Source organism: Balaenoptera borealis (assembly GCF_965194805.1).
Source record: "Balaenoptera borealis genome assembly, chromosome: 5".
Classification (NCBI taxonomy): Eukaryota; Metazoa; Chordata; class Mammalia; order Artiodactyla; family Balaenopteridae; genus Balaenoptera; species Balaenoptera borealis.
Genome location: NC_138862.1, coordinates 85,608,661 through 85,632,533, shown reverse-complemented (window position 1 = coordinate 85,632,533; position 23,873 = coordinate 85,608,661). Strand labels below are relative to the sequence as shown.

The window sequence follows — 23,873 nt, the reverse complement described above, 5'->3', positions numbered from 1 at the left end:
TGTGGTATGGCAGTATTCTATATTCTGTAATAGCTGAATGCTGTGTGAGTCTGTATAAAATTACAGGGGTTCACAGGCTTTAATATGGACACAAACATTCTTTTCTACCTCAGTCTTACTTCTAGTGGCAGGAGTAAGACTTGGGAAAAACTCTAAAGATTATCTAGCCTCGTGATTTTCAAACTGTGTTTCCTTGAGCTCTTAGGCTCTTTGGGGATACTTAGGGCCATGGGGGAAGGGAGGCCAAGTGGCCTCTTACCTCTTGCCTTTATCTGCTGTGTCTGTCAGAGTTCCACGTAGGATGGGATAACCGTGCTGGAAGGAAAAGGTAAAAAATTACTGATGGAGGCTATCTTATAGATAAGGAAAGCAGGGTTTACTTAATGTGGCACTCTGAGTCAGTGACAATGTCAATTTTGCAACCCAGTCTCTTGTACCTTAGTCTTAAACCCACTCTACTAAACTACAATAAACTTTCCCTACACATCCATAGATCTTTCTGTATAGTCATCCTAAGCAGTATTACTAAAAACACACACTAAGAGATCCATAGCTCAATGTTCAAAACCAAGATACTTACTGAGGATACAATAACATGTTGTAGCCCAAAATCAAGCCCTTTGTTTGGCAATACCATTAATTTTTTGGTGCATTGTTGTAGCCCTTAGGTAAAATACTGATTCATCTATTATTTAGTAAAGTAATATTTTAGGAGTATTTTTAAACTTTTAATTGTGGTAAAAAAAAAAACAGAACATAAAATTTACCATCTTAACTACTTTTAATTGTGAAGTTCACTTCTGTTAACTATATTCACATTTTTGCTTGGAGGTATTTTGCACAGTGGAAGAAATTAATTAGAACTTAAATTCTAAAGAAAGATAATTAAAGAAAGTAAAGCTGAATTAAGATGCTACTTTTCTCAAAGTGTGTCTTATGCAATAGTACTCCTATAAGATGTGCCAAGTAAAAGAGTAACATGGTCAAATAATCTTTGGAAATGTAGCATGTTACGTCCCTCTCTAGGAAATTTACAGTGAAAATCTGTACCTGAAAAACTCTGAGAAATCACACTGTAAAGATCTCTTTGAATTTTGTATAATATAAAGTATTCTAAACAGTTTTTCCACAGACTTTCCTCACCTATTCTGCATTTTTTAAAAATCTATTTTTATTCTTCAGAGCTAATGTTTTGTTGAATACATTTTGGGAAATTCTCTAATAGAACTTCTGCAGATTAAAGAAAAAGACCTGTAAGGTAATGTTTATGCTATTTTTGTTAACTGGTCTTGTATTTACCAATCCTTTATCCTCATTTTGTTGACAGGATATTAATGGACATTCCATTAATTCAATCATTCAACAAATATTTAGGCACAGTGCTAAATGCTAGGAGTACAGTAATGAGGAAATCAATCAGGGCCCCTGATCTTACAGAGCTTACAGTCCAGGAAAGAAATCACAGCAAGTGGTCTAGTGTCTGAAAAAGAGAAAACAGAAACACAGGAAGCACGAGCAATTTTAGCTATCTCTGGCACTCATAGCTTATCTGGGTACGTTTGTTTTGTGTTCCCTAATTCTAAAATGAGAGAAGAGGGAAAGGAAAAAAAAAAAAAAAAGCAGAACATCAATCCAGAAGTTTACAATCTGTTCTTTGAATAGAAATATGCCATATTTTCCTGAGGTCTACTTATGCATCAATTAGATCTATGGTAATTCTCTAATAATCCAAAGATGGGCTTCCATTGTTTAGAAAGAGGGAGATAGGAAGGAAAGGAAGGGAAGAAAAGAAAGCAGAGGAAGGAAAGAAGGAAGGCAGAAAGGAAGGGAGGGAGAAAGGGAGGGTGGGAGGAAACAAAGAAAATACAACGCAGTGTTTCCTGCTCTTTCTTCCTGTTTTAACTCCCTAGCTATATAAGGAGATGTTACCTTCTACATAAGACAATTCTTTTTCAAGTGTAAGCTGAAGACCTTGTTTGTTCAACAATCTGCATGTCATCATTGTCTTTCTAATACTTCAAAGAGTATCCCTCAATCAGATTCAACTCTTGGTGGTTAACTATGGGTCCTACCTCTGTCAGGAAATACTTTCTCTAATTAACTAACCAACCTTCTCACTCAGACTCTGACCTCTATGCTGGGGAATCTGTGTTCTCATGTGAGCAGAAGATGTCTCCTAAGCAAAGGAAAAGACAAACCCATGGGCATAGCCAGTACATGATTCTCTAGAACTGTCCCATCCCTAGAATACCTACACAAAAATGTTAGACATAGTCCTACCAAAAGATGCTCTTGAAAGGTTCAGAAAGAGCCTCGCCTTCTTATTGGACAGTTCCCTCATGTCCTATTTTCTTACGTGGAAGTCGATGACTTGAAGGGTAGCTCCTGTATACACTACTTGAAAATAAATACTGTAGGTTACTGGCCTTTGGTCACAAAGATTTAGGAAGAAGGAAAGGTTGCAAAATTTAAAAGGAAAAAAAAAGGCTTACAACTAAGGGAGTAAAAAGGAAGACCTTATGCAAACTGTGGTTTCTTAGCTATATTTGCTCTCATTGATGTGTCACAGGTGATTCTATAAATTGGTTCTGAGCTGAATTCTCTGGGAAATTACAACTTCATTTTGTTCTTTCCTTCCTACTCCTCCCAGCCTTTCCTTCAATGGGAATAATGTGAGATAAGATGATTGTCAGAATACTATGAGGAAAGGACTCAGAAAAGAATTTGGGATTTTCAAGTTAAAATTAAGAGCCTTGTTAATCTGGTTTCTTGTTCTAGTTAGATGGGAATCAATTTTCTAATTCATTCTCCTCTCTGTCATTTGCCTGTTGATAATATGCTAGGCCACTGCAGTACTTGTCCCTTTTTATTCCTTTTAATTAACTTTTTAAAATCAATTATCATTACTTGTATGGATTTCTAGTCTCTCTTCTCATCACATTTGTTTGGCTTATTTTTTATTTACACACCACTACCCACTGCTGTGAATTAACAATAACAAAAAATCTGCACTCTTCCCTTCCACCTCTTGAACTGGAAAAACAGTTAGCTAATAAGAGGCTAAATGAGCCTTAGAGTATAGAGAAGCTGGAATCCTTAAATTATTTAAATTGAAAAATGGCTGGTTTTACAATCAGAAAGACTCAAGTGGACTGTAAGCCCTACTTGATTGTCCCCCCTTATCCGGATGATCTTGTAATGACAGCTGGAGTTATCTACCACCAGCATCACTGTCCGCAAAGGCTTCTACCCTCTGCTCAACTCCTCAGCAGCCCTGGGGAGCTGGAGTTGTTTCAGGGGAGAGAGTCCTAGAGGACTGGAAACTTTATTAAAATGCAAAGCTGTCTCTAGTGACAATAAAAGCTCAGTAAACAGTAATGGATCTAAAACCACAGCACCAGACATGATCTGCAGAATAAAAAAACTGAGATTTCATATACTGCCACCAAGTGCCTAGGGTCAGTGTAAAATAAAAAGCAATGTGAAATAAAGAGTGGTGTAAAATGAAGAGCAAGAGCTGGAAGGAAAGGAAAATATCATGATTCAACGTGAGTAGTGCAACAAATGACATATGTCAGACCAGGCCTTGCAGACGTGTCTCAGGAAGCAGCCCTGTTGGATGTATTGTGGGAAGTCAGGGCAATGTCTGAGCTGAAAGATTAGGGAAGTACCCCCAAAACATTCCTGATTTTCTCTCTGTAAGCAACTCATCCTTGAGCTATATCCATGAATTTTCTGAAACTTTTTGTGGCTAATAGTTTAGTAGTAATAAGATAGTAATAGGAATAGTTTACTAATAGTTTAGTAGTAATAAGATAGTAATAGGAATCCATCACACTTTTTGAAAGCCCTTCACTTAATTTGCCATATGACCATGAGGAATCTAATCTTCAACATATATTTTAAGTTACTTGCCCAATTTAACCAACTGTACTGCAAAATAAAACCTTAAGTTTGTTTGACACTTTGTCCATTTAACTCAAGGGACTCCACGTATATTACTCACTAATAAGTTGAGAAGTTGAAATGAAAATTAAGACACCAAAGTATAATTAAGTCATTTGTTGTAAACAAGGAAAATTAAAAAACAAGATCCAGGTGATTTCAATTTGGGTATACTAAGCTCTTCATAAATCCCTCTTCCTTTATCGTGCATTCAAATTCCTTACTAGAAAAAAAACTACTCTAAGCACAAAAGTAGTAAATAATATTTAAAATAGCTCAGTACTCATAAAAACCAAAGCAGTATGTTCCATCTGATTTGAAAACCTTTCTCAGGAGAGATTTATCAACACTATCATCACCACCATGACAACTATCCACAGCCACTTATTGAGGGCTTACCATATTTCTCCCTAGCCCTTCTTTCTTCTCCAAGCCTCATCTTCCCTTCTGCTCAGAAACCTTGAAAAGGAAAAAAAAAAACAAAGTGTTGATCTAAATTACCTACCTGGCAATTTCTCTTTTTATGCAACTAGCAAGTTCAGCTAGCAAATGAAACTGTTAAATGAAGCACCCCATTCCTTCACCTTCAGCGGAAAACATTAAAATTCCTGGTCAGATCACAATTACTCTATCAGGAGAACCCCTGAAGTATATAATACTTTTCTTCTTATTTTTCCTAAAAATATTGTGTTTACATTTGACATGTTTATATACTGATTTTTGTGATGAGAAAAGACTGGCAGCATTACTGAAGATTTTTTTCCATTTTCAGTTCAGAGATGCCTTAAGGTGTGAACTTGTACACAAGCTTCCTTCTCCAATGTAAGAAATCAAGGTCCTCTCTGTCCCCAAAAAAGAGACTGGGCACCAGAACACAGAGAGGCCCCTTTGTCCAGCTCTCTCCACCACCCCCATTAATATGCACTGCTGCAAATGAGGCCCAGTGAGGAACTCCTCTGACTTGGGAGACTGGATTTTGCAAAACCCCAACCTTTGTTCCACAGGGACACACTCATGTCAAATGACAGTCCCCCATAGTAATTGTAACTCCACCATGTTCTCCCATTCAAGACAGGGCATTGGCATGCAAGTGAGTGAAAACAATGCTGTTACAAGGATAACCTTAAGTTTGCTGGAATTCATTCTTAAACCCCAGAACATATTATTTCACATTTCTTGTAACATATCTCATGACACACCAGAGTCTCATGACACTGGGGTTGAAAAATATCCATTTAGCACAACTAGCAGCCAAACGGGCAGAGCTAATAAAGAAGAGATCCTTAGATCCCTGGAGCTAACCTGAGATGCAGGAGAGCACTCTGAACTACCACTGGCTCTTAAGAATCTTTCAGCAAATGACAGGACCACATTCGACTGCTCTACTCCTTCCAACCTGGTACCTTTCACACGAAGTTGGCTCAACAGCCTCAAATTTATGGCGCAGGGCAGGACAGAGGGTGTTTACATTAAACTAGGTTTTAAGTAAGCTTAAGATACTAAACATTATTAACAGTATAAAATTAATTTTATGCACTGTGACTCAATTTCTTTTTATTAACTGGTTTATTGGCATGTGTTAACTTGGACTTTACATTGAAAACAAAATTAATTTTGAAATTTTCAGCGTTCGAAAATGCAATGATTTTCTGGAGAGCTTTTAACAGGGCCAATACTGAGACTATACCCCAGACAAGTAAAATCAGAATATCTGAGAATGGGACCAAGGCATCTGTATTTTTTAAAGCTCCATAGGTGATTACAATGTGTAACCACGCTTAAGACCCACTAGTCTAAGGAAGGGGAAAGGGCAGGAGAGAGAGGTCAGTACAGGGAGATACTGAGAGACTGCGGTCATGCAATTATAATTGGTGTTATTTAGATTTGTCAACCCGATATTCTAAGAGCTGCCAATGGCACTGGAGATAGGCCTAAGACATTCCCCAACAGCAGTCATTCCCTGTCTCCCATCCTCGGAGCCTTATATCCCTGGGAGCCAGGGCAAAAAGGAAGTGGTGACTTCTACATGACTGCAGAATTCTCTTAAAATTGATTCAGTAAAACCTTTCTCTACTTCTCTCTTTAGAGGCAGGTAGAAGTAGAGAGTCCTATACCTACTACAGACTTCCTCAGAATAGACAGATTCAGACCAGAGTGGGGAAAAAAAAAATATGGAATGTCTATGGCAAGCAAGGTGCTAACTTAATCCTTACCACCACCCCATGAGGCAGGTATTAGATGTGCCTCCATTTTACAGGGGAAGACACTGAGAAAAAGCAACATAAGAAGGCTGCTCAAGGTCATACAGCTAATATGCGTCTAAGTCTGGACTTTTTACTCTAAGACAGATGGAAAACTGACCAAGGGTCACCCCAGCCATTCATGGACAGCTGTCTGTGTCAAAGGAAACTTTCATTCTTTAGGTAGGGAATCAAATTAGTATGCTAATTGTGTTCTTTGCTACTATGTGTAAGCAAGCATTATACTCACAGACATAGAAAAGAATCTTAGTATTCAGACACCAGTATGGTATATTTGTCCTTTTGTGAAACATCATCACTAGTTCTCATGACCAATTTAAGTCTATTGGAGTTTCTTTGATTAAAAAAAATGTTTGGAATAGCTAAGAGAACCCAGCATATGCATCTAAACTCAAGCTTACATGGAACCTTTGAAAACAGGGTATGACTCCTTCTTGTAACATTTCTTTTTTTGATACTGATTTTTTTTTAAATTTTTATTGGAGTCTAGTTGATTTACAATGTTGTGTTAGTTTCAGGTGTACAGCAAAGTGAATGAGTTATACGTATACATACATCCACTCTTCTTTAGATACTTTTCCCATATAGGTCATTACAGAGTACTGAGTAAAGTTCCCTGTGCTAAACTGTAGGTCCTTATTAGTTATTTATTTTATATATAGTAGTGTGTATATGTCAATCCCAATTTCCCAATTTATCTCCCTGCACCCCGGTCTTTTCCCCCTGGTAAATGGACATCCTCTTGAATTCATGGTGGTAGAAAAGGAAAAAAAAAATACATTTTGTATGTTCTCCTTGTGAAGTCCTAGAGTGTGAGCTTAATTGGGATTTGGCATCAACCCCAAACAGCTGGAGCCATCTGTTTCCTATTTTGTAAACTTTTTCCCAACCAGAAATTGCTAGCTACCTAAAGAAACAGCCTAAGGTAAAACCTGGCCTCAATTTGAAGGCCAATTTGAAGAAAGCAGTTTATCTTTTATTTACCCAAGCATTCCCTTGAGTAAATTGTGTCTATTATGTGCTAGGCACTGTTGCTCTAGCTATTTCATTTTTACACCTTTCCCAACTTACTGGCACTCCTGTCCCTCTTCCTCTCACACTCCCAAAGGCCTTTTCCCTGTCCCTCCACACCTCTGGGCCAAAGCCTGCTCTTATCATATGAAGGTAAAAGTGCTTGATAACTGCTAAAAATAGTTATGATTTCCAAGGTGACATGCATTTTAACAGTGATCAAATCTTTTAATGCTAAAAGGGCAATGGTCTTATGCTATAACTACAGGCAGTGGTTCCCTGGAGACTGATGAAGCCTACTCTGATCTTGCCACTCTGTGGCGGCCTACTGCTCTCCTGAGGTCAGGTCCATGCCTTATCCATGTTTTTATCCCAAATGCTTGGCACACTGACCAGCATATTTGGCACTCAATAATGAAGGAAGCACTGGCCTGAGGAAAACAAGTTGCAATAACAAGTTGCTGACACAGACGAATGGAAAGATGCCGGATGAGTTTTGAGCCAAAACACCATGGGGAGAGGCCAGGTGGAGCAATAAGAGGAGATAACCCAGTGCCATCATTTGAACTCTCCTAGAAGCCAGTGTCAGTTTTGAGAGGTTTCTGGGAGTTCCAGTTAGCTCTAGGATCTACAGATCTGGTTTTACTTAGCAGCTCTGCTGCATTTCAATTTGTTGCATTTTAAATGCACTGGAATTGGGATAACGAGTAACTGAATCATTTTCCAAAAATACGTATTGAGCAACTACTATGAACCAAGAATGCTGCAAGGCATTGCAGATACAGCAGCATAAAACCCAGTTTCTGCCCTCATGAAGCTAATATTCTACTTAAAGAGTCTGGTGTGAAAGCATTAATTACATAATTCAGTATTTAATTGGAGTCACAGTAAGTGCTACAAAGGAAAACTGCAGGGTACTAAGAAAGCATATAACAAAGAGACATGACCTAATACAGAAGGTGAGGCAAAGCTTCTCAGAAAAAAGTCATTTAAGCTGATTCCTGAAAGATGAGTAGGAATTAGGTAGGCAGAGAATTCATAAAGGAGTGGACATTTCTAATAAACACCTTTACCATGTGATACACTAGAGCTAATCCTGAGAATTACCTTGACCTCTTTTCTTGATGTTGTTCATGCAGAAAACCTTCTGAGGTCTTTGCAACAAGCTAGCCTATTCAAGGCTCTGAATTCAGACAAAAGGAAACACTGGCACAGAGAAAGAAATCATTTCCATAGATGTCAACAACTTGCTGAGGCACACACAAGTATACTGTGATCCCATCCATTACTGCTTTTCTGTGCTCTCACCTAGGTCATTAGCATGAACGTTTGACATACCCCAACAGTACACTCTAGGCCAGCAGCTTTCAAATACTGAAATGACCACAGAATAGACTTTCTATATGGTTCTGTCCAAAAACCTTGGGCAAAAGAAAAGGAGTTAGGAAAGAAGAAATGAGTCAAGGCCCTGAAAACCTCAGAGAGAGTCTGATCTGTATAAGGGATACTTTACCATCCCACCCACCCTTCTTTGAATATGGAGCCAATTCTTTGTAAGTTTGCAAAAAGGCATTCCCAAGCTCATCATGCTATTTTATACATCACCTTTCCTTGGCCCCCTTCTTCAGCTAATTAAATTCTTGTTCCTAAAAACTCACTTCTGGCATTTTATCCTCTTACTCCACTGTCCCAATCTAATTTAGATATCCCTTTTTTGTGCTTTCATAGAATGCTGCACTTTTATACCTCATCACAGTTATATTATAATAATTGATTTACTTATCTGACTCATCTGCTTCTTGTGGGAGGAAGTTCCTTAAGGGCAAGGCTCATGTTTTAATCATTTTTGTATCCCTAGTTCCTAGCAGAGTACTACTTTAAAAATCCACTGAATGAATTAATGTTCATGCATGATACTTTTTTTTTTCTCAGCCTCTAAAGAGACATGGACACTTAGATTTTACATGTCTAGTAAGCAAGTCTGGTTTTGTACATAGGAAACTTTTGACCCACGCCAGCCTGAAATTCTTCTCCATTTATAGGTAAGCCTGCTGAATTGCCTTAACTAGGCTTTTGCTCTATAGTCTTCCTTTGAAAACATCTTAAGAACTAAATAGACCAGTATACATGGTCCCACTGACCAATATATCAGTCAAGAACACGATTAGTTTTGATGTTCAGTGCTGAATAAGGTTCAATCATATGCATAAGTCTGATCTTTTAGACAGTGCATTTTAAATAACTTCCATGTTTCATATTCTAAGCTAGAAGCAAGGAAAGAATAAACTATGCCTAGCAAGATATTTATCAAGTAGTAAGTACTTAAATATTTATTTAATGAGAAAAGGAAAGGATACATTAATAAAGGAGTAATTGGATGCAGGTATAAATATAGCATAATCCACAGGAATCGTCAAGCCATAAATTAGAATAAGGGATTTATCATTGGCAAAAATGACTAAGCCAACAAACATAAAAAAAAAAGCTATTGTAAAGTCCCATTTTCCAATAAAACAGAATCAAAACTTCATTCAAATAGTGAAAGAGTGTGTTTAAAAAAAATACTGGGACTTTCCCGGCGGTCCAGTGGTTAAGACTCTGCGCTCCCAAGGCAGGGGGCACGGGTTCAATGCCTGGTCAGAGAATTAGGGTACGCACGTCGCACGGCACAGCCAAAATTTAAAAATTTAAAAAAACATACTAACCTGGAGGAGATAAAATTTGATATATGAAGAGAACGTATTATAAACTCTAAAGAAATCCCATACAACCCAATCTTTCTTCTCACACCCATCCTCCCCCACCCCAGCACACACAATCACCACCCTCATATATACGCCTCATGCTTGTCTTGTCTACTTGCTCTTCCTAAAATAACCTTGATTTGGAAAAGAGGAAGTTAGAGATGACAGTGGGATAAAAGAAAGTTCCCTCCAGCTAAAATTCTCCTTCTTCCTTCTCTGCCTGTTATTCTTCAAGATCGGCATAATTGCCACCTCTTCTAATGAAAACCTTTTTTGATCTGCTATAGCCCCCCAGCTAACTGCCCCCTTCCTCCCCACTATCACTACAACTTACCTCTTCCCCTCTTTTGCACTTATTTCACTATCTTTTATTATAGCTCCCTATATCTGTCCTTTCTCTAGGATAGGAGCTTTAAAGAGGGGTTGGGTCTCATTTCCTTTTTTTTTTTTTTTGAATTTTATCTTATTTATTTATTTTTTATACAACAGGTTCTTAATTAGCTATCTATTTTATACATATTAGTGTACATATGTCCATCCCAATCTCCCAATTCATCCCACCACCACCCCCCCGCCACTTTCCCCCCTTGGTGTCCATACGTTTGTTCTCTACATCTGTGTCTCTATTTCTGCCTTGCAAACCAGTTCATCTGTACCATTTTTCTAGATTCCACATATATGCGTTAATGTGCGATATTTGTTTTTCTCTTTCTGACTTACTTCACTCTGTATGACAGTCTCTAGGCCCATCCACGTCCCTACAAATGACTCAGTTTCGTTCCTTTTTATGGCTGAGTAATATTCCATTGTATATATGTACCACATCTTCTTTATCCATTCATCTGTTGATGGACATTTAGGTTGCTTCCATGTCCTGGCTGTTGTAAATAGAGCTGCAATGAACATTTTGGTACATGACTCTTTTTGAATTATGGTTTTCTCTGGGTATGTGCCCAGTAGTGGGATTGCTGGATCATATGGTAATTCTATTTTTAGTTTTTTAAGGAACCTCCATACTGTTCTCCATAGTGGCTGCACCAATTTACATTCCCACCAACAGTGCAAGAGGGTCCCTTTTCTCCACACCGTCTCCAGCATTTACTGTTTGTAGATTTTTTGATGATGGCCATTCTGACTGGTGTGAGGTGATACCTCATTGCAGTTTTGATTTGCATTTCTCTAATAATTAGTGATGTTGAGCAGCTTTTCATGTGCTTCTTGGCCATCTGTATGTCTTCTTTAGAGAGATGTCTATTTAGGTCTTCTGCCTATTTTTTGATTCGGTTATTTGTGTTTTTAATATTGAGCTGCATGAGCTATTTATATATTTTGGAGATTAATCCTTTGTCGGTTGCTTCATTTACGAGTATTTTCTCCCATTCTGAGGGTTGTCTTTTCGTCTTGTTTGTAATTTCCTTTGCTGTGCAAAAGCTTTTAAGTTTCATTAGGTCCCATTTGTTTATTTTTGTTTCTATTTCCATTACTCTAGGAGGTGGGTCAAAAAGGATCTTGTTATGATTTATGTCAAAGAGTGTTCTTCCTATGTTTTCCTCTAAGAGTTTAATAGTGTCCTGTCTTACATTTAAGTGTTTAATCCATTTTGAGTTTATTTTTGTGTATGGTGTTAGGGAGTGTTCCAATTTCATTCTTTTACATGTAGCTGTCCAGTTTTCCCAGTGCAACTTATTGAAGAGACTGCCTTTTCTCCATTGTATATCCTTGCCTCCTTTGTCATAGATTAGTTGACCATAGATGCATGGGTTTATCTCTGGGCTTTCTATCCCGTACCATTGGTCTATATTTCTGTTTCTGTGTCAGTACCATATTGTCTTGATTACTGTACCTTTGTAGTATAGTCCAAAGTCAGGGAGTCTGATTCCTCCACCTCCGTTTTTTTCCCTCAAACTGCTTTGGCTATTCAGGGTCTTTTGTGTCTCCATACAAATTTTAAGATTTTTTTGTTCTACTTCTGTAAAAAATGCCATTGGTAATTTGATAGGGATTGCATTGAATCTGTAGATTGCTTAGGGTAGTATACATTTTCACAATGTTGATTCTTCCAATTCAAGAATATGGTATATCTCTCCATCTGTTTGTGTAATCTTTGATTTCTTTCATCAGTGTCTTATAGTTTTCTGAGTACAGGTCTTTTACCTCCTTAGGTAGGTTTATTCCTAGGTATTTTATTCTTTTTGTTGCAATTGTGAATGGATTGTTTCCTTAATTTCTCTTTCTGATCTTTTGTTGTTAATGTATAGGAATGCAAGAGATTTCTGTACATTAATTTTGTATCCTGCCACTTTACCAAATTCATTGATTAGCTCTAGCAGTTTTCTGGCGGCATCTTTAGGATTCTCTATGTATAGTATCATGTCATCTGCAAAGAGTGACAGCTTTACTTCTTTTCCAATTTGTATCCCTTTTATTTCTTTTTCTTCTCTGACTGACGTGGCTAGGACTTCCAAAACTATGTTGAATAATAGTGGCGAGAGTGAACATCCTTGTCTTGTTCCTGATCTTAGAGGAAATGCTTTCAGTTTTTCACCACTGAGAATGATGTTTGCTGTGGGTTTGTCGTATATGGCTTTTATTATGTTGAGGTAGGTTCCCTCTATGCCCACTTTCTGGAAAGTTTTTATCATAAATGGGTGTTGAATTTTGTCAAAAGCTTTTTCTGCATCTATTGAGATGATCATATGGTTTTTATTCTTCAGTTTGTTAATATGGTGTATCACATTGATTGATTTGCATATATTGAAGAATCTTTGCATCCCTGGGATAAATCCCACTTGATCGTGGTGTATGACTCTTTTAATGTGTTGTTGGATTCTGTTTGCTAATATTTTGTTGAGGATTTTTGCATCTATATTCATCAGTGATATTGGTCTGTAATTTTCTTTTTTTGTAGTATCTTTGTCTGGTTTTGGTATCAGGGTGATGGTGGCCTCGTAGAATGAGTTTGGGAGTGTTCCTTCCTCTGCAATTTTTTGGAAGAGTTTGAGAAGGATGGGTGTTAACTCTTCTCTAAATGTTTGATAGAAATCTCTTCAAATATTTTCTCGGGTCCTTTCTCTCTTCTCCTTCTGGGACCCCTATAATGCGAATGTTGTTGCGTTTAATGTTGTCCCAGAGGTCTCTTAGGCTGTCTTCATTTCTTTTCATTCTTTATTCTTTATTCTGTTCCACGGCAGTGAATTCCACCATTCTGTCTTCCAGGTCACTTACCCGTTCTTCTGCCTCAGTTATTCTGCTATTGATTCCTTCTAGAGTATTTTTCATTTCAGTTATTGTATTGTTCATTTCTGTTTGTTTCTTCTTTAATTCTTCTAGGTGTTTGTTCTTTAATTCTTCTAGGTCTTTGTTAAACATTTCTTGCATCTTCTCAATCTTTGCCTCCATTCTTTTTCCAAGGTCCTGGATCATCTTCATTATCATTACTCTGAATTCTTTTTCTGGAAGGTTGCCTATCTCCACTTCATTTAATTGTTTTTCTGGGGTTTTATCTTGTTCCTTCATCTGGTATATAGTCCTCTGCCTTTTCATTTTGTCTGTCTTTCTGTGAATGTTGTTTTCATTCCACAGGCTGCAGAACTGTAGTTCTTCTTGCTTCTGCTGTCTGCCCTCTGGTGGATGAGGGTATCTAAGAGGCTTGTGCAAGCTTCCTGATGGGAGGGACTGGTGGTGGGTAGAGCTCTGGCGGGCAGAGCTCAGTAAAACCTTAATCCACTTGTCTGCTGATGGGTGGGGCTGGGTTCCCTCCCTGTTGGTTGTTTGGCCTGAGGCAACCCAACACTGGAGCCTACCCGGTCACTTTGGTGGGGCTAATGGCGGACTCTGGGAGGACTCACGCCAAGGAGTACTTCCCAGAACTGCTGTTACTAGTGTCCTTGTCCCCACAGTGAGCCACAGCCACCCCCCGCCTCTGCAGGAGACCCTCCAACAGTAGCAGGTAGGTCTGGTTCAGTCTGCTATGGGGTCACTGCTCCTTCCCCTGGGTCCCGACGTGCACACTACTTTGTGTGTGCCCTCCAAGAGTGGAGTCTCTGTTTCCCCCAGTCCTGTTGAAGTCCTAAAATCAAATCCCGCTAATCTTCAAAGTTTGATTCTCTAGGAATTCCTCCTCCCATTGCCGGACCCCCAGGTTGGGAAGCCTGACGTGGGGCTCAGAACCTTCACTCCAGTGGGTGGACTTCTGTGGTATAAGGGTTCTCCAGTTTGTGAGTCACCCATCCAGCAGTTATGGGATTTGATTTTATTGTATTGCGCCCCTCCTACCGTCTCATTGCAGCTTCTCCTTTGTCTTTGGATGTGGGGTATCTTTTTTGGTGACTTCCAGTGTCTTCCTATCGATGATTGTTCAGCAGTTAGTTGTGATTCCAGTGCTCTCACAAGAGGGAGTGAGTACACATCCTTCTACTCTGCCGTCTTGAACCAGCCTCCTCATTTACTTTTATATTTATTCCATTCTCCCTCTCTTCCTTCTTCATTCCTAACCCAGAACCTGGCAAAAAGTAGGAACTCAGAAAATGTTTGTTGCATGGAAGGGAAGAATAAAAGAAAAAAAAGAAGTTTATTTCTGATGAAAAAAGCCATTTGTCTTCTTTCTTCAAAATATTTTGTCTTTTCAAATTCAGGGGCAGCCTTTTTTTCCCTAGGTGTTAGGGTGTGTGCCCTTGAACACCTTACTTTGGCAAACAGCCCAAATTCCATTTCCAACCAGCTGAGTTATTTTCAGTTTCTTTGTGGTTCATTCATGCTTCTCCCCTTCATTGACACATTAACATTTCATGGTGACTGGGTCCTGTTCAGCTGGCAGCCCCTCTCAGGCCCATGCCTCTAAGCTGTACTCACTTCACTAGTTCCCAATTGCCTGCCTCTTGGGGAGCTCTCTGTCATCAGCGTCATCTAGCTGGCAGGGGAGTTGTTTGTTTGCTGTTGTCATACCTAAGTTTTGATAATTAACAACATGAAGCAAACTCAGAGAATGAGAGACCTCTGCTAGAGGCTATCTTCTCTTATATGTTCTTTTCAAAAGCACCTGGCTTATTTTAAGAAAATGAGAGAAATACAGATAATGAAAGAACTGGACAGATCTAATATCTGCTTAATTTGGTATCTTGTTAAAATCTCTCATGTTTATTCTTCTCAAATACCTACACTCTTTCCCTCCATGCCCTCTGCAATAGTGACTCTCAATGAGTTTCAAGCTTGATCTTGTTTTGTAGGTAATGAATTTATACCTTAACCTCACAAACAGCACTAATCCATCAGCAAATTTAGTAATTAAAAATCTAGCATCTCTAAAGCATGGCATACAAAGGTTTTGTTTATTGGCTTCCAAAAGGAAATCACACATACACACACAACTATTTGTTACAAGGTTAGCATTTCAGGATTAACTTTTGTGCCTTAGGCCCTTAGTAGGTGCTCAATAACTCCCCACGGACACACTGATTTGTTTTAGTAGCTCCCTGTTATTTCCAAAAAGACAGCATTTTCCAGATTTTTCTGGTCAACAAATGAAACGTACATCTTTTTTTTAAAGCTGTGGAAATAGGATAATTCATATTGCGAGGTTATTTATTACCAGCCAGACCCTCATCTTGCTCTACAGGGCTCTGATAATCACCTATTTCAGAAGCCATTAGCCTTCTGTGTGTTGTAAAGCACTCTTCACTATAACGTGTCTATGCCTTTGTATTCTAGGGGGAGGAATGGTGTGTACTGAAGTAACAGACCTCTGTTGACCAAGTAAGAAAGTCTTTGATGCACAAATAGTTCATTAAACTGCTTTTATTTGATACTGTTGAAATTAAACAGTGTGTGGAATCCCTGCCCAGGTATGGGAACATGTAAAACCTTTGAGGATATGTACATTAATTCAAATGCTTAATGTTACTGAAACAGAGACTTATAAGAAAAATGCACATTGAAAGAATGTAACAATCAAAGCTTAGGCACTTATAGGAGGACAGCAGGAGCTGGATTTAACTTATTGATTTTAGAACCACTGTTTTATAAAAAGGAGGTAAAATATTGCTTTTACTGTTTTCAGATAATAATGACTGTTGTTGCAAATTATAAAATTTAATTAGCTATATAAATGCCAGAGGAACAAATAGTGTGCTATTGTCTTGATATCTTTCCAGAAATTAGTCTTTTAAATAAATTTGCCATATTAATCATCTAAAAATATTTTTGATCACTGAATTAATAGTTTGCAGCCTGTTTTCAGGTACTCATTGCCATAGGTGATTGCTTCTTAATTACTACATGGGTTCTTTCTATTCACTAATATTAATTCATGTTTTCTGGCACGGTCCCAAAAGGCAGCCTTGCCCTATATCTTCTAATTACTTCTATAATTGAATTTGCCCACTTTTTCTAACCTATTTTTTAAACTGACTGTGTTTGTTCATGGTTTATTGTGTCTTTTTTGTGTCAGTTCTCTGCAAGCAGAATGTACATTGATTCTTTCCTCGTTTCTCATTAATTTTCAAGAGCTTTGCTGCATGTCTGTTTTTTCAGTCTGTCAGACCTATTGCTGAACCAAAAAAATAAAAAGACTCTTATTATTAAAGGTTAGGTAAAATAGACTGAAGTTAATTAATTCATTAGTAACTCTGAGCCAATTACTGAAGGCTTCTCTTATTTATATACTTGTTAACAAGACAGAAATGAGAAAGGCCAATTACAGGCACATGTCCTTCAGAAGTTCAGCAAGCCCAGAGCTTATGCATTTATTGACACTCCTCCAAAAAAAAATTCAGCTCATCTATCAGATATGTGAAACTACATTAAAAAAATTGTTGTCTAACATTCTATTCCATTCTGTTGATAAATTCTAAAGGGTTTTCCGCCATCCAGATAGCTTTAATATGTCTAATATTACTAAATTCTTCTAAAATTATCTCAAAGAGCATTACTTAGCCTTAGAGCAATTACAAAAACAGAAAAAAAAATTTATTCTCTGGTTTTCAGTATCTTCTTCTTTCTAAGCTTTTAATTCCTGAATTGGGATACTTGATTAGCACATTTTATATACTAGAACCCTTTAAATATGTTCCACTTGATTTTTAGTGAATATGCCAAAACTTTACAACATGTAGAAAGGCAGGTTTTCCCAGATTTTTCCTGGTGACCAATATAAAAAATTGTAACTGCTTCATCCATACAAACTACCTGCACAGTACATACTATAACCATTACTTCCCCTTCCCTGCCTCAGAAATATTTTAATTTAACTGGGGTTGGAAGGAAAGGGGGTTGGTGACTGATTAGTTTTTTATACATCTATATTCTTCTTTATAGGTTTGTGTCAGCATGGGACCAACAAATCAACAGAATGAATTGACACTAATGTCTCAATAAATTGACTGGTTGTTTGGCTGAATTAAAACTAATTTTACTTATGTTTTTTCTTTTTCTTTTTCTTTTTCTTTTAAACTTTTTAAATATTGTATAGATATGGGTTTCCACAGTCAAGTGATGCCAAAATAATGTCAGGGTTACTGCTGCCTTAGTTTTTCCTCAGTTCCAAATGTATTAAAATTTAATCTATTGTTTTATAGCATGATAATAACAATCACAGCATTAGAAAATAAGAAAGAATCTCAGCAGGTGATTAGTTCAGGTCCTTGATTCTTAGAAGACCAAAGAATAAAAGTTAAAAATATGTAGTGTGCCTTATTCAGGAAGCCTTTCTTAATACTTTCTACATCTGAAGTTAAAATACTTTCTTGCCTCCAAATTTTCATACCCTCTTATTTATAACCATTTTATGGGCCTTTTCACTTTTTACCCTGCATTATAATAACTTGTATCTTTTTCTCTTCTGAATTACTTAATTGAGGAAGTAACTATATATTATGCACTTTGTAGCCCCAGCACTTAGCACAATGCCTGGGAAATAGTAGGCCCTCAAGAAATATATGTCAAAGCATTAGGAATAAGGAGTCTATAATCTCCTTTTAATTGTTCACTGTCTAACCTCCCTCACTGTCTGGGCTAACTAAAGAGTCTCTTGCTTGAAATCAGTTAATGTGTCTTAATTTTATGTGGTAACTACAGTAAATGGGTAACAAATGTTGCATTATTAATTCAGAATGTAGGTTTCTCTGCTCAAGATTAAAATTCTATACTAACTTTTCCTCAAATGAACTGTTTCTCATTCCTTTAATTACTACATGACTAATTTATTTATGACTTTACCAGCCTCCAGTTTGTGACTTTGGGCCAAGACCACACAGGCCCTTGTTACCACTCTTCCCAATTCCATGTGCAGTGACGTCTCAGTATATTCATCAACACCTGTGTGGAACAGAAATTAGATTTCCCAGACTCCTTTACCTTTTACCCATCAGTTCTTCAAACCCCTGCTGCAGTGACTGGTTTTCCTTCTTTTTTTTTTTTTAATATTGTCCCTGCCTTTCTTTCTTTTCACCCTTCCTTCCTTCCTTCTTTTCTTTTTCCTCTCTCTCCTCCCCTTTCTCTCTCTTCCCCCTCCCTCTGTCCCTCCTTTTTTCTTTCTTTTTGAGTTTTTGAAATAAGGTACCTCATAGCTATGTCTCCTAATAACAGCACTTCATATGTTTATAATGATTTTCCAGTGTATGAGCTCTTTTCACAGATATCAACTTATTTGATTTTTTCAGGCTAAATATGCAGATGAGGAAACTAAAATTCGAAGAAGTTAAGTGACTTGCCCAAGGCCACACAGCTAGTTACAATTTCAATTTTTAAATTCCTGACTTGTTTGCCAGAGAGAACAAAATCCAGAAAGCCCCCTTTTCTTATGTAGTTCTTAACTCTTATGTGAGGAAACTACCTAACAATTGGATTTGCAGCCAACTAAATGATTTTTCCCAGTAATTATATAGGTCATTGTAAGGAAAAGAAATGTGGCCTAGTAGTTTAATGTGCATATATCATGTGAAAATGCATATTTTTGATTCAGTAGGTCTGCATTTCTAATGAGCTCTCAGGTGGCCTGGGGGCTGAAGCTGCGGTCCACGGACCTCACTTGCAGCAGTTAGGCCTAGTGGACAGAGTGAGGCTCTGGAGTTGGAGGGACTTGATTCAAGTCCCGGCTCTTCTGTTTACTGTGACTTTGGGCAAGCTACTTAGCCCCTATGAGCCTCAGTTTCTTCATCCTTAAAATGAGGATAGTAATATGTATCTTACTGAAAGCCAAGGGAATTGACTTGTAACGAACTGGCCTTCTTCCTCTCCATACTACTGCCTGATCAATCTTCCTAAGGTCTCCCTCCACTCAGAAACTTTCCAGTGAGCCTCACTGCCTGGTGAATCATGTACAAACTCCTCCTTTTGAGCCTCAAACCTTCAATGGTATAGCCAAAGTCACCTTTCTAACTTGATCTCTCCTTACTTCCTACTCACACCTTATATGTAACCAACACATTAGATTTCCTATTTCTTCTTCTTGATTCAGCTTTGTTCCACCCAGTCTTCATCATATCTATTTCATTCTTCCTTTAAGTCCCTTTTCCCATCCAGGTTCTTAATGGGAGTGTTTTCCTGCTATCTCCTCTCATTCCTAACTGCCACACCTATCTAGATACATCTCTCTGGATTGGAATTCTCATAACACTGTTTATATCTATGGATGGTTTCTTTTGTAGTCTTTCTTATGTTTTAGTTATTTCTACAATGATCTCATATCCTATTAGACTCTAAGTTCCTTGAGAATGGGGATGGGGTATTGTTCCGATATCACGGTAGTAAGACCATAACTTTGGGGCACACAGACCTGGGTACATACCTCAGCTCTACCATTTACCAGAACAAGTCTCCTAACCTGTCTCAGCTCCAGTTTTCTCATCTTTAAAGTAGGGGCCAATAATACCTAACTTGCAGAGTTACTGGGAAGAAATGTTGTACATATAAAATACCTCACACAGTAACCAGCACATAGTAAGAGCTCATGTGAGTGAAACTGAGTAGATTAGAACTGACCATGTAATCCCAACAGAACTCAGACATATATTCTAGCATATGAACAACTGAACCCAAGCCCAGGCTTCCAATTTATAAGAACATTTTAACATTTTCTTTTCTGGCTATGTTTATATCAGTGTTAAGTCTTATCAGAATATTCCATATTCAGCCCTCTTCAAATCAAAGTACATTTGTTGATCTAGCTCCCAGTGAGTATAGTTTAAAGTGATAATGGAAAGGTAACATAGTATGGTTTAAAAAAAAAAATCATATGGTTTATAGTTAAACCTGGGTTTGAATCCAAACTGCCACTCTCTTGCAATTTCCTAATCTCTCCAAGCTATAACAATCTCAGAAGTTGGATTTGGGATGTTTTCACTTTCTTCCTTGTATTTGTCTATATTTTGGGGATTTTTTTAAAATAAAGAGTATATTATTTCTATAGCCTAGAAACAATAAGAATACTATCATGAGTGACAGCAATAACTTTCAATGCTCCAAATCTCCACTTCGGTAAACTGAATTCATATTTTTATATATGTGTGTGTGTGTATATATATATTTTTTTCTTTATTTGTCTGACTGTTCAGGGCCCTTGTGGATTTAAATGTTTTGCTTATTTCAGTAATTGCTAAGGAGCAGTACACTCTTTTTATATTCTTATCATCAACTAATTTTAAAAACAACTAAATAGGGACTTCCCTGGTGGTCCACTGGGTAGGACTCTGTGCTCCCAGCGCAGGGGGCCCGTGTTTAATTCCTGGTCATGGAACCAGATTCCGCATGCATACCGCAACTAAGAGTCCAAATGCCACAACTAAAAGATCCCACGTGCCGCAACTAAGACCCAGTGCAGCCTAAATAAATAAATAAACAAATAAATATTTTTTAAAAATAACTAAATATATCAAACTGTATCACCATTCAGTTTAAGATGGGGGACAAATAATTTTTTTATAACTAAAAGTTAAATTTTGTCAATGTAACCAAATTTCACTCAATGCCTGGACACAGCGTGAGAGATAGAACCAAGTTCTATCTAAACTTAAGGCAGTCAAAGCCAAAGTCACGGCCATAGTCAGTATGTTGTTTTGTTAATGTGGGTAAAGAGGACTTAAAAAAAAAAAAAAAGAATATGGGCTTGTTTTAATCAGGGAGTATATGGAAAGAAAATTAAATGCCTATATTAAAACCTATTCTTTCAGACTAAAAATAACATTTTCCCTCAGCCTCAAGAGACAATCATAAAACAATGGCTCATAGTGCTTTTAGAACAGGAACTGAAGTTATGTACTGTACATGTACTGTCCTACGCAGGAGGAAGGCAATGTTTAAAGCTGCTGTCACCTCCTGGAAAAAAAAAGAATGGAAAAAAAAAACTGGGATTCTCAGTCAAGTGTATGCATTTTCTGTTTTTCTGTCTTGTGGGTCTTTATTGCTAAAAATATTTTTATGAAATTGCTCTGTGCTTCTTTAAGCTTCGTGTGGTCTTGTTTGCTTGTTCTCAAAGCTCAAACCATGACATAGCTATGAAACATCTTGAGTTATTAAAAGTAGAGAAATTGTACTTTGTTTGTGAACTGAACAGCAGACCAAGCAATGTCTTCGAAAAGAAAGATCTGATTTTGTATAAAAAAATGTTCTTTTTCATTATAAGCTAAAATGATGATTCCAGGACAAGAGACAGAAATTATCACTTGAAAGCTGTAACGTTGACACTGTCTACATAGCTGTAAATGAAGTAGAGATTGGTTTCTATTTCTTGGCCTATTTGGCCTTATTGAGTGATCAAATCTTGAAAAGTCACCTTGAGATTTAAGTTACCAGTCTGCAGCATACTGATGATGAACTTAATAACAAAGAGATATTTAATTTCACTTCCTGAGGCATAAACACAAACTGAGACACACGCCATCAAATGGTTAAGAGCATGGGCTTCAATTTAGACCCACATGAATGTGAGCCCTGGGTCTACCCCTGCTAACCATATGTGATCTTTGGCAACTTAACCTCATGAAGTCTGTTTCCTCATCTGTAATGTGGGGATTTATATCATATTTCATCAGAGTTAAGATGCATATTCTTTCACATTTTAACATCTCTGATATCAGAATACATCTTAGAACTGATGATTTGTCTTGGTTTAAATAGTAAAGCTTTTTTCTTTCTTACTAGTACATAAATTGTGGAATTTACAATCTATGACATTTGAGATTCAATTAAGTAATATATACTTCATAGAGTTGTCCTGAGATATAAATAATGATATAAAACCTAGAACCTGGCCCACAGAAGACTCTCAATAAATAATACCCATTAATGTTGTACAGTATGATTTTTCATAATTGCTGGTATTTTCCTGTCCTTTAGTCATAATTTTTGTTTGCCAAAACTGGAAGTTAGTTTCTTTGCAAAATCCTAGTGTTGGAATAGTCTGCCTACTGAATTGTTCATCAAATTTCCTCTAATTTCTCTGGCAGCAAGATATTGACCCTAAGGGTATAAATCTGAAACATGATCAGAATAAAGGTTTGTGAAAGTCCACACTGATTTGTCAGATTAAGTTGTCTGCAGACAAAAAGAGGAGTAAAGAGGGAGCATGCTTCACCAGCTCCTGGCCCGTGGTCAGCACTACAGCAGTGCTGCAGAGAGGCAGCAGCATGCACAGAATGGTTAAATAGCTCAGATTCTGAGCTAAACTAGCTGAGTTCAAATCTTGGCTCTTCTGTTTACAAGCTGTGTAACACTGGACAAGTTACTTAACCTCTCTGTGGCCTCCATTTCCTCCTAGGGTTGTTGTGAAAATGAAATGAGAGCTGTCTATAGAGAATGCTTTGTAAGTTTGCTATTATTGAAAATACACCCTTCTTGTGTTTAAGTTCCTTAAAAAGGTCTGAGTTTTCTGATATTAAAAGGGAATAGTCTAATCAATTTACTTTTCAAGAAGGTAACTGTTATAATTCTGACTATTAGAGGCTTATATATAAATATATGTTTATATGTTATATAAAACATATAACACACAAACAGTGCCTTTGTGGTATTTGTAATCATGTGACCCAACTGATAAAACTAGTCTACCTATCAGCAAACACATGATTGGAAAAAAAATCAAATAAGTCTGAGGTTGCTTCCAACAGCCTCTGGGGTGTCCGTATAATATCTTGTTATGGCTTAAAATTCAGTATAATATAGGTCAACCTGTACCCGTTATGATTAAGAATTTTAAAATGGACGGCCTCCTTCTAACATTTGTTCACTTGTAACCTATATTATTCTAATTTTTTATAGTTGTGAACATGATTGTTGTGCCTAGAACAACTATGGCCATCAAGCAAGTATCTCTAAGCACTGAGATTGGGCATGGCTTTTAACTTATTGATCACACCTTTAAATACAGAGAATAAACTTTGAAATGAAATAAAGCTTACCAATAGTTAGTCATTATTTTCTGAGTGGTAATTATGTGGTAATTCACTTGAATAATTGTAATCAGTATTATTTTTTCATAACCAAAGCACATTTTTAGCTTTTCTCTTTCTCTCTGTTCAAATTTTGTTCACTCTCTAATGTCTGTCATGTGTCAATATCAAGAGACTACAGCACAGTGTGTTAGAATTTTGGTGTCCCAACAACTTGCCTCCAAAACCCAGTCTGTCACTCAATTAACCCCCAAAATCTTTGATAAGATTCGTTCTTGCTTATGTCATAGGTCTGATAAGGGCTGGGTGGCCTTCCTTTATCCTGTAGCTCTGCTATCTAATGCATGCTTTCCACAGTCATCCTTGTAGGGAAAGCAGAACGTGGAGGGAACCAGTCCTGGAAATGACTTACGTCACTTCCATCCAATTCCATTAGCTAAAACACAGTCACACGACTCGAACCGAATTACAAGGGAGGCTGGTAAATACCAACTTCCTACTTGCCCAGCTAGAAAAAATAGTGTGGTGAATAC

At 37.4% G+C, this 23,873-nt stretch overlaps 1 protein-coding gene and 1 long non-coding RNA gene across 7 annotated transcripts in view; one reads left to right on the top strand and one right to left on the bottom strand.

Moving 5' to 3' along the window:
• LOC309629761 (uncharacterized protein) overlaps positions 1–23,873 on the top strand; it is a 137,951-nt gene that overhangs the window by 17,663 nt on the left and 96,415 nt on the right. The window lies entirely within an intron of this gene.
• The window catches only part of LOC309629813, a 167,206-nt gene that overhangs the window by 95,061 nt on the left and 48,272 nt on the right, over positions 1–23,873 (bottom strand). The window contains exons 3-4 of the long non-coding RNA XR_014245233.1: positions 4,345–4,404; positions 260–315 (exon numbers count right to left, since the gene is read on the bottom strand). This is a non-coding gene — a long non-coding RNA (uncharacterized lncRNA). The remainder of the gene's footprint in view (positions 1–259; positions 316–4,344; positions 4,405–23,873) is intronic.